Here is an 11031-nt window from a genome sequence, read left to right on the forward strand (position 1 = left end):
TCACTGTGTGCTGTAGATGTTTGCTCTTTTAAATAAATTAATGGGTGGTCTAGTTCAGTGTAGGTAACACTGAATTTTGTTATCTGAAACTGGAGAAATAACACAAATGTTTCCAGGCATTTTGTAGTGGAGAGTGATCTTTGGAGATGTGACATCCTACCTGAGGTTGCTTATGAGAAAGCACATCTTGGGAGTTAAGGGACAGCAGCAAGGGTGGGCTGTTCAGATCACTGCATTTCTGTGGGTAACGTTCCACATTCTGTGTGATGCAGGAATGCTGTTGTGCTCTTCAACAATACTGTGAATAGGCTTGAATATTCACATGTTCTCAATATTTAAATGTTTTGTACGATAACATAACTCCCCTTAAGCAGGGATGTTCTTCATGTGGAGAAATTGTATCCCCACTTCTACAGTTCCAAAGAGTAGAACTCTTCTCTTATGCCATGTTATCTCTGCCAACGGAATGGAGCTACCTATACCTCCAGTTCCTGGTGAGTTGGACGTTCTGTCCTCTCAGCCAGCTCATTTTAAGTCTGATGAGTCTATGCCATAAGTTACAGACTGTGATACCCTACAGAGCCTCTCACCTACCATTTGCCTCTAGTCATTCTATTCTGCACTGAGAGTTTTGCTGCTTGTGGTTAAGAACTTCTCTCTCAAGCATGCACAATGCTTTGGATAGCATCTGCTGAGTGTGAGAACCTGTGAATATCCTTGATACCTACCGCATTGGTAACAAGGGATTGTCTTTGTATTGTAGACAATCCTATAGTTTCACTTTGCAACTACACATTGTCATTGCTTTGCCCCTAATTGGGAATTTGAAGTTTAAACACTGTAGAATGTTATCCAGGTTACTGGCTTATTTTTGGAAGAAAAATTAAGGTATCTGTTCTACTAAGCTTGGGAAGTGGTTGAAGGATTACTTGCGTGTTTTGACAAGTAGTGTCAAAGTAGATAAAACAATTCTAGGCATTGCTGCTTAGTTCCTAAATACATCACCATGCCTGTACGGTACAAGATGATATTCTAACGAACAGTCAGCTGCATTGTGTAATCCCTGCTAATCCCCTGTGAAAATGATTAATCCAGATTAGTGCATATTTTCCACTGTTAAGACTGACTTCTATGCACTCTGTTTTAAGCAAGCATTGTCTGATAGTGTCCTGTTACATCACTGTATAACCTTTGATAAACAAAAGCATAGTTTTTGCTCTTGATAAGGAAGATTGTCCTCTCTATCGGTGTTTTAAATAAGTGGTGTTACTGCTATTTTGTTTTTGAAGTATTTATAGACATTAATCATATTTGGAATATCTACAGTACATTCTTGGGGCTTGTCTAGTGAGAGCACATTTAAAGTAGTGTTGTATGGATTCAATTATTTATGCACTAAAAATGAGTTGTTGTTGTGATATGTTCCTTGCTAATTCCAGGATTACTGAAAAATTCTAGCAGCCGATAGTTTAGCTGTATATCATCCTGGTGTGTGGGTGTCCACGTACCTTAGCTGTCCATGTGACTGCATGATGGAGAGGAGTTGGTTTGCCTGTCAAAGTGAGGACTGTGCTTAATTGGCACTTGGATCTTCATACTTTGGGAATCAACTGACCACCTAGCATTTCGCTCAAGTCCTCTGATTTATCTCCTGTTGAACTTCTGTTTGAAGCTCTGCTGAAGTTCTGTATCACTTCCCGTAGGGAATAGTGAAGGTTTAGAATGTTGAGGCTAGGGGTTTGCATTTATTTGTTTATTCTTCTTGGAGGAATGAAGTAGGGTCATAAGCAAGATAGTGTGCTGTACTACATTACAGGAAGCAATAGGACACTGAGTCTGACTTTCCCTTCTTTCAAGTTGCAATTCCTGTCTTGGAAATTAGCTCTGGCATCTCAACAGTAGCTGCAAACAAGAAGCAGGAAAACAGGCAAAGTGAAGGTGACTTTCTAGTCATCAGTGGAGTAATTAGTGAAAAGAGCAGTTAAACAGGAGTGACAGGAAGCTGCTGATGTACTCTAATGGAGATGAGCAGGTACTCTGTCTTGTTCTCTACCTCCTTACGATAGTTATGTCAGCTTCAAGTCTTATTAGTGTGAGCAGGCAGGCATGAACAGTCTTTTAGGAACAACTCTTCTCTGTAAGAGGCTCTAACAGAAGCCTCCCAACGCAAAGATGGTACAACAGACAAAATCTCCCCCCCCCTCCCCTTTTTTTTTTTAAGATTACATGAAAGGGTTTATAAGAGCATTTGCCAGTGATCTTTGTAAAATGGTATCTACAAAGACCTCTGCAACCAGCAGAAGTTCTCATGTTACAGGCTGTGATGCACAAATACCCAGGAAAGCTTCGCAGTGAGACTTCCAGGGCTACCTCTTCAGACCTGCTAACCAGTAGCAGGTTTTAAGGAAAGGATGTCACAACTGTTCATCAAAACAGAAGAGTAAAACTGGAGTAACTGGGCAGTAGATAATGTGATGGAAAATAGATGGCCATGGTTTAGACCTTCTTCATGGGAACTGAATGCAGGACTTCCAGTGGCTATTCCAGCACTCATTACAAGAACAACTCCACTGAGTTTGGCTGCAGAATTATGTGGTATATAAACTGAGACAGCTTGACTTCCTCTCAACCAGGCTGATTTGACTGATAGTCATCACTTTTATGTGAGGTGTTGGTAGTATCTGACACAAAATCAGCTCTTCTGGACGTGTCTTCTCTAGACAAGCCTCCAGCTTGAGTATGTGCTGCATGTGTTTTGTAATAATCACATTTGGAAAAATACCTTTAAATTATTCCAGTTGGGAAAAAAAAATGAAACAGCAGGATTTGAGCACTGAAGAATAGTTGAGAAGTATTTAAAGCCACAGTCTAGCAAGTCTGACTTAGCAGCTGAGTGAAAATACTGTAGTTGGACATCAGGGATAAATCACTGAAGCTTGCTTAAAAGCTTTAAACAACAGTGCTAGCTTTCTGCAATATTACCAGAGTAAAAGAACAAGTCCTTAGTACTGCTTAATCAGTGAAAAAACGGTGTTATTCTGAGAGGACATATGAAATATTTCTTTGTAAGAAGAAATAATTCTTACACTTGCTTAACAAGTAAGCAACATGTCCACAAGTATTTTCTTCACTTTTAAAACCTTAAATTCACAGCCCTTGATCCTCATGGGGGACTTTGCCACCCTGGTATTGACTGGAAGGGCAATACTGCAGCCCCCAAGCACGAGATCTCAAATCTAGGAGATTATAGTGTGCATGAATGACAGGTTCTGGGCACAAGTGACTGAGGAGCCAACAAAACAATGTGCTCTCCTGGACCTGATACTTATAAGCAGGGAAGAACTGGTCAGGGAGGTGATGCTTGTAAGCAGCCTTGGGTGCAGTGACCACGAGATTGTGAAGTTCGGGATTCTAAGAGGTGGTTAGCAGGGCAAAAAGAGTAGGGCCACAACCCTGGATTTCAACCTCTTTGAAGACCCTCCTGGAAGAATCCCTTGGGATACAGTCCTAGAGAGATGAGTGGTCCAGGAGAGCTGGGTGATATTCAAGGATCACGTCCCCCAGGTTCAATAAGGATCCGTCCCAACAAACAAGAAATCGAGCAAAGGCAGCAGAAAGCCTTGGATGAGAAAGAAACTCCCTCACTGGGCTCAGACATAAAAAAAGAAGCATACAAGAGGTGGTGGCAGGGGCAGGTGGCTTGGCTTTCCTGATCCCTCAGACAGCAATTCTGTACTCCTCCCAAGTCCCATGTGGAATTGATTCTAGCAAGGGATGTGAAGGGCAACTAGAAAAGCTTCTACAAGTACATAAACAGCAAAAGGAAGATGAGGGAAAATGCGGGCCAGCTGCTGAATGGCAGACCTGGTGAGAAAGGACATGAAAGAGGCTGAGGTTCTGAGTGCCTGCCTTGCCTTGGTCTTTACCAGTAAGACTGGTTTGCAGGAATCACATGCCCCTGAGACCAGAGGGAATGCCACTCCTCACAGGATTTGTGCTCCAGGTCCTTCACCAGCTTTGCAGCCCTTCTCTGGACACGCTCCGGGGCCTCGATGTCCTTCTGGTAGTGAGGGGCCCAGAACTGAACCCAGCACTCGAGGTGCGACCTCAGCAGAGCAGAGCACAGGGGGATGATCACCTCCCTGGCCCTGCTGGCTGCATTATTTCTGATACAAGCCAGGATGCTGTTGGCCTTCCTGGCCACCTGGGCACACTGCCGGCTCACGTGCAGGTGAGTGTTGACCAACACCCCTGGATCTTTTTCCTCTGCACAGCTTTCCAGCCACTCTCCCCCAGGCCTGTAGCGCTGCATGGGGTTGTTGTGGCCAAAGTGCAGGACGCGGCACTTAGCCATGTTGAACCTCGTCCTGTTGGCCTCTGCCCATCGACCCAGCCTGTCCAGGTCCCTCTGCAGGGCCTTCCTACCCCCCTGCAGATGGACGCTTCCCCCCAACTTGGTGTCATCTGCTAACTTACTGAGGGTTCACTCAATTCCCTCATCCGAATCATGAATCATCAATAATATATTGGTATAATATGTATAAATACCTGCTGGGAGGCAGTGGAGAAGGAGGTGCCAGAGTCTTCCCAGGCCATAAGGCAGTGTGCAAAAAACAAAAAACAAAACCAAAACAAACAAACATGAAATTCCATCTGAACACAAGGAACCTTTTTTATTTAAACTGTGAGGGTGCTCAAACAGAGGAACAGGTTGCTTAGCAGTAGTAGAGTCTCTGTGGGAATACTCAGTTTAAGAAAATTTTGCTTTGTGTGGATTTATCTTGTGACCACCACTTAAGACCAGATGTTGTCAGTGGCTAAAGTGCCTTCAGTCTACCGGTGTTTATATTAAATGCAACTTAAAGAACTTTTTCTCTTAAGAATTTGTAATTTATTTAAGGCATTCATTTCAGCATTTCTTATATTTGGCTATGTGAAAGTTTACTTCATTCTTGAGGCATCCTTTGTGCTTTTGTAAACACTTTGCAAGTGTTAGTTTTGCATGGTGAAAAGGGTAATTGGCTGAGTATGCCCTTAGTATTCATAAGAGCACCCTGGTTTAAAGGACAGGATTTTGGATCAAAACCTTTTATGTTGTTGCGGGCAAATGAATAGGCACTGCTTGTGGAAGCATGGCTGTAAGGTAAAATGCAATTAGAGCTATGCTTGTGTACAAAACCTAATCCCTTTGATTTACCTGGTCTTTTACCTCCTGCCTAAAGAATAATGATGGTGTTACCTGGGATATCTAATTTGTAAATGATGCATGCTAATGCAGAGCAGTAAGTAAAACAGGCCTTTCTAGGTACCTGGTTTAGCAAGTTCTGATGTACAGAACCTAATGGCTCATGACCAAGCTTCAGCTGTTCTTTACTCACTGCAGTGCAGCTCTTAAGGTGCCCGATGGAGGTCTCTGTTCTCTGGCTGTGTATCAGTGCCTCGGAACCACGTCGCAGCCGTTTCGTTTGTGTGCCGGCTACAAGAAAGTGGAAACATTCTGTTTCTGTAGGTAGTTTCCTCCATGATTCCCTTTAAAGACAGGCAGACTAAAAGTCTATTTTAAAACTGAAGTGATCAGTGATGTGCCTGGCAGCTGTTATTGTTCTCGGACTGCTCAGGTTCAGTTGGCAGAGCCTTTGTTTCTCCTTCATCAAGGAGCGGTGTGCTGTCTGCAGGGTCTCTGTCGTCCTGCTCCACAGGTGCTCTCCTTCTTGTTCTGTTCAGTGTCCCACCCTAGAAATTCAGAGAAGGAATTAGTGATGAAAAGTCTGTTGTTCTTCCTGTACATGCGTTGTGGTTTAACCTGGCAGGCAGGTAAGCAGCACACAGCTGTTTGCTTCACACGCACCCAGTCTCCTCCACTGCAGTGGGGTGGGGGAGAGAAGTGGCGGGGGAGGGGGGTATAAAATCTCACGGGTTGAGATAAAGACAGTTTAATAGGACAGAAAAGGAAGGGGAATAATAATAGTAATGATAATAATAACAATGTACAAAGCAAGTGATGCCCCTCCTCACCATGGCCAGCCCCCCCGTGTAATAGTTCAGCACGATGCCAGCTGGTACGGAATGCCCCTTTGGCCAGCTGGGGGCAGCTGTCCTGGGTCTGTCCCCTCCCAGCTCCTGCTGCACCCCCAGCCTGCCCACTGGCAAGGTGATGTGAGAACCTGAGAAGTGCTTGGCTTAGTGTAAGCACTGCTCTGCAACAACTGAAACATCAGTGCGTTATCAGCACTCTTCTCATCTGAATCCCAAACACAGCACCACAGCAGGTACTAGGAGGAAAATTTACTCTATCCCAGCCACACCAGGCCAACATGTATCACAGGGTGAGGCCCTTACCCTCACATTCCAAAGAATCACAGCCACAACTAGCTTGATACTAGGTCAGGCTAATGTGCACTGCATCAATATCTTAGTAGATAATCCTTTATCTTCATAATCTGAAGATAATCTTTTATCTTCATAAAAATCCTTTTTATGCAGTCCCATTTTTGTGGGACTTTGTGGGAATTATTTATACACACACCTACCAGCTATGGCACCGATAAAAGCAAGCTGGCGATGCAAAGCTATTCTTTGCCTTTTATCACGTTTACCTGTTTTTTCTCCACAACATTGAGGCTGACAGAAACAACAATACATGCAATAGTGTTTGCCAACATAAAGATCATCATCTGTTGTCAGTGCCACAAGGGGATCTTTAATTCACCAGGAAAGGCCAAACCAAGATGGAACAACAAGTCACTTGAAGACATTTAAGGCACCTCTACAGTTTCTTGCAACATCAGGTTGCAAAGACACGGGTTTATGTTTGTAGTACTCCACTAACACACTGATGCCCTTGCTTGCAGTGGGGGGAAGCATTCTCACCTGGACTTTGTTCCCAGAATGTATCCAACGATAAGATTTGAAAAACCAATTCCAGTCATCTGAACAGAAGTTGCAAGCCCCATAGCTGTCCCTAAAGTTGCTTGAGGGACCACCAGAGGTGTGGTAGCCACATACTAACCTGGTAGGAATGATGAAAGGAAGAATTAACTGAGTGTTACTGAAAGGTGTTAAATGGTCATCAGTTTTAAGAGGACTTATTCCTTCTAAATAAACATCTATGCTTTATCTTCAAAAATAAAAAAAAAAAAATCTGGTATATATCCCTCCTAGCCAATGGCAAGTTCTAGACTGCTATCCCTCCTTTTCAAGCAGGGCTTGAGGCAGCATGGACAACGCATGGAGTTTGAAACCGGAATAACGCAGCTGGATTTCTGAAGGGGAGTTAGACCTGATGACTTAGCTTGTAAGACTCTAAAAACATTCATGTGGTACATTCAGTTGGAAAAACTACTAGGAAAAGTAAAAACAGTTTAATGCTTCATGCTACATCAAATGGTCCCTTACTGTGCTTTGAGTTTTGTTCCACACTGATTCACTGCTGGACATGTGTTACTAACCAAGGTCTCGGGAGCCAATGACTTCAAACTGTAGCTGTTAAACCTGCTCCTCAGCACACAGAAGCCGTGATATACGCCAGCCGGGATGTGGAAGGATCACAGCACGAAAGACTCAACTAAAGCAGTGGCGCTGTGAACTTACAGCAGCAAAGGAGTAAGTTATTCCCAACCAGGTGGTAGATACCAGTGGAGGAACAGATGTAAATGCCAGGAGAACGAAGACTGGCAGGGTCAGTGCCGCACAGCTAACAGCAAAGATGCCTCTCAGTCCAACGTAGTCCTGGTAAAGGAAACAAAGAGAAAGCCTCTTACAAGGGATCCTTACTTCCCACAGATCCTCGTGCTGTCCTTGGAACGAGCAGCTGAGCAAAGCGGGCTGGTATGAGCGGCAGTAGTGTGACTTTCTAGCTATTGAAAATAGCCCTAGCTATTTCCTAGCTCATGTGCTGGGACAAACCCTGACCAGAGAATCAGTGTTCAGTATTCATGTGAAATGGTAGGTTTTAATCAAGGGGGGAAGAAAAATACGCCATTCTACGGTTAGAGAAATAAGGAAGAGTTTGACAAAATGTGGGCTGTCTACGTGCAGGTTGTCCTTCCCCATTGCAAATCTTATCCCGATCCTTGCTTTTCCAGCCTCGCTTCTCAAAACGTGCAGCTATTTCCCAGTGTTTGGTGATACCACAGCGGAATTAAGGATCAGAGGATTACATATACACCAGTTAACGTTATTTCTCACAATTTAATTCAGACAGAAGCACATCTTGCAGGCTGCAAGGAATTAAAGGACTGCTTGTCCAGCAACAACAGGCTAAATTCTGGATGGGGGGGTTATAATAGACATTTGAAAAAATTAGGAAAACGTACTTCTGTTTCTGGGTATTCGCAATTAATATGCCAACTGCTGCAGAGAGAACAAGGGAGCTGTCGTACACTGCCCCAGCAATGTAAGCAGCATCCTGCTGATTGCAACCAGAATATTTATCTTGGATAAACTTGCTAAAAAATAAAACGACTGGAAGAAAAAAGTTCAATAACTAGGATTCTTGATCTGGTTATTTTGATGGAAACTAAGTCTGAACACAAATATATAGACAGGGTTTTAATTAGGGGACTTGTAAGCAACTTTGATACAATCTGGATAGTAGTTCCAAGCATTGGTGAATTTGTTTCTATTGCCTTTTTAATTGGTGCACAGCACAGGGAAGTTGGTAGCTTAAAGCACTACTTTCAAGACTTGTCTGCAAGCCTGCAAGCAAAGAGTAAAACTGCAGGTGGAGGTTTTGCTTATGTTCAATTATGCCAGCACAGCTCACAGGAAAACAGGAAAAAATTTTGCAGTCACCTGTCCAAAACATGGCTTTTTTTTTTTTTTTTTTTAGCATTTCTCTTTGAAGAGACAGTAACAATTCTCAATCCACGAGTAAAAATGCTGAGGGGCAGGAAAATATTTAAAATAATCTGTCAGCAAAGACCAGCATTTAAATTGAACATCTATGTTTTTGAAGAACCAAGACTTCCCCCATAGCCTCTTAGCATCTTTAAGATGGTCTCTAGTTAAAGCAGAAATTATATAAACCAGATTTTGTTTCATTTTTAGGAAGTCAGCCTTTCTCCTTCTCTAGGGACACATTAAGATGGCATAAAATCTTACTCAAATTCTTTACAGAATTTACAGTCACAACAGCTTTGAGAGACTAGTTTATGTAGAGATCCTGTACCTCCTTAAACCTAGTCTGGCTTTGCATTGTTACTTACTGTTAGTAATAATTAGCCTTTATAGCTTGTGCTGTCATCAAAGTATGAAACAACACCATCCCCTGAAGTTTTACTGCAACAGAATTCACCAAGGAGTGGCCTTGAAACCATTATTTTCCAACAGAGAAGCAGCAGAGCGTATTTTGCCAGAAGAGATGCTTGAAACATGACTTAGTGCCTTGACTTTTGCTGCACAACAGAATGCAAGGAGGCAGAATTGCAAAAATGGGGATTGTGTTTTCAGATGTAACTGTTTTCAGTTAAAACTTACAGAAAGTCCATCTCATCAAGGCCTTGATTAGTCTTGCCCTCTTGAATTTCTTTGTTTTACTATTAATAACTTGATTTTACATTTGCTACAACAGCTGATAACATTTCTTCATTCCTCACCCATTCAGGGTGGCTTATGATACCTCACTAATGAAATACTACCAAAATAATTTTCATGTTTTTTACTACAGGCCTTTGCTAGTATAAAAGTTTACAATTATTATGTGATAGAAGCCGCATCATCCACATTTCACAAGTAGGAATAAAGTTGCAAAATGACAGTCTGAAGCAGAACCACAGGACAGAAATAGGAGTCCTCATTTAGTTGAATGGGTCGCTGTTTGTCTTAAGCAACTGAAGGTATGAAAAAGGAAGTCTGCAAGACTTGCATTCGGATGCAAAGGTTTCCTCGCTTCCAGACCTGGGCTGCTTTGTTCCAAGCACTGCAGACAACATGCTGGAAGTGCAGGACAGAACTGCCCGAGGCCTGTGAAGCCAAAGCCTCACCCATCTCTAAACGCAGTTTGCTACACTAGCACAAAGGTGAGATGTCTCTGAACTGTTTTTTAATTAAAGTGTTTCTTCCCCTTCTCCCAAATCCTTCTGTTCTTCCTTTAGCAGTGTTCCAAGCTTTATATATTGAATGAATCATTTCCCTTTAAGTTATTTATACCTTGCTTCAGAAGCCTCCCTCATCTCAGATTGTCTTTGAAGAGGAAAAAAGGTCAAAGAACCCTCATATTCTTTAACTAAGTGTTAAAAATATGTTACTCTGCATTTCATGAGTGGAAGGAAAAACCATATTATCCCCATATTTCCCAGTCAACTAAAAATCAAGGGTCCACAGGGCTCAGATAGGCTTGTGTCAGTCAGTGGGAATGTGGCCATAGAACAATTCCTGGCATCTGCCACAAAGGGGAAGATTCCTTTGTAGAAGAACGTGATGGTGAGAACCAGGAGCCGGTAGCGAAGGGGAAGTTGCCTGATGTCCTGAATCCTCTGCAAAGAAAAGGTGTGCCCTCACTCAACAGGAAATAGTCTTCTACTTCACACTAATGCCACTTTCTGTAAGCCATCTAAGGCATTCTGCTGCTTGTAATATAATCTTTCTTTAGAAGGAGAACCTGAAGACATGCTGGGCAAGAGAAAAAAATTACCCAAATGCAGAGAGTTGATGGATATGTCTTCCTGCCAAGCTGCTCACTAATGACTTCTGCACTGGTACAGAGTCCCTCCCTTCCCAGTAAAGATGACTGAATTTCACCTACATGCAAATCATGGGCAGAGGAGCCTGGGAATGTTTTACTTTAAGAAAAGGAAGAACGACCATAAGAAGATAAGTCTGTTAGAGGCCAGCTCACGCCATCTCTTGCTATTTACCACGTAAAGAGGTAAGTGATAGCTCTTTGGTAGGGTTTTGGCACACCTTCCCAGAGTATAAAATGGGAGAGGTGGTTACAACCCAGGGCCAACTTACTGGAAAGCCGACTTACTCCTTGTCCGTGGTATAGAGTCCCAAGTTTGGCTGTGAGGGTCTGTCTGGGACTCATCTTGC

General features: G+C 42.9%; 1 pseudogene across 1 annotated transcript; it reads right to left on the reverse strand.

Moving 5' to 3' along the window:
- Positions 1 to 5574: 5574 nt before the first annotated feature.
- LOC311445176 (lysosomal dipeptide transporter MFSD1-like) lies at positions 5575 to 11026 on the reverse strand (annotated as a pseudogene). The gene is made up of 7 exons: positions 10970 to 11026; positions 10375 to 10475; positions 8336 to 8447; positions 7591 to 7728; positions 6871 to 7009; positions 6597 to 6708; positions 5575 to 5733 (listed from the first exon to the last, which is right to left on the reverse strand). The product of its transcript is annotated as a lysosomal dipeptide transporter MFSD1-like (transcript).
- Between the last annotated feature and the right edge of the window lie 5 nt (positions 11027 to 11031).

Source organism: Aythya ferina (genome assembly GCF_964211825.1).
Source record: "Aythya ferina genome assembly, chromosome: 15".
Lineage (NCBI taxonomy): Eukaryota > Metazoa > Chordata > Aves > Anseriformes > Anatidae > Aythya > Aythya ferina.